Source organism: Triticum dicoccoides, chromosome 1A, assembly GCF_002162155.2.
Source record: "Triticum dicoccoides isolate Atlit2015 ecotype Zavitan chromosome 1A, WEW_v2.0, whole genome shotgun sequence".
NCBI lineage: Eukaryota > Viridiplantae > Streptophyta > Magnoliopsida > Poales > Poaceae > Triticum > Triticum dicoccoides.
In genome coordinates, this window is record NC_041380.1 from 458362418 (window position 1) to 458362671 (window position 254).

A 254-nucleotide genomic window follows, 5' to 3' on the forward strand; every position below is an offset into this window, starting at 1 on the left:
CCTAAGTTTTAAAAATCCTATCGAGTGATGAGCAAGCCTCTCACTCGGAGGCTTAGCTGCAGTCCAGTACTCGTCTAAGTTTTAAAAATCCTACCGAGTGATGAGCAAGCCTCTCACTCGGAGGCTTAGCTGCATTCCAGTACTCTCCTAAGTTTTAAAAATCCTACCGAGTGATGAGCAAGCCTCTCACTCGGGGGCTTAGCTGCAGTCTAGTACTCGCCTAAGTTTCAAAAATCCTACTGAGTGATGAGCAA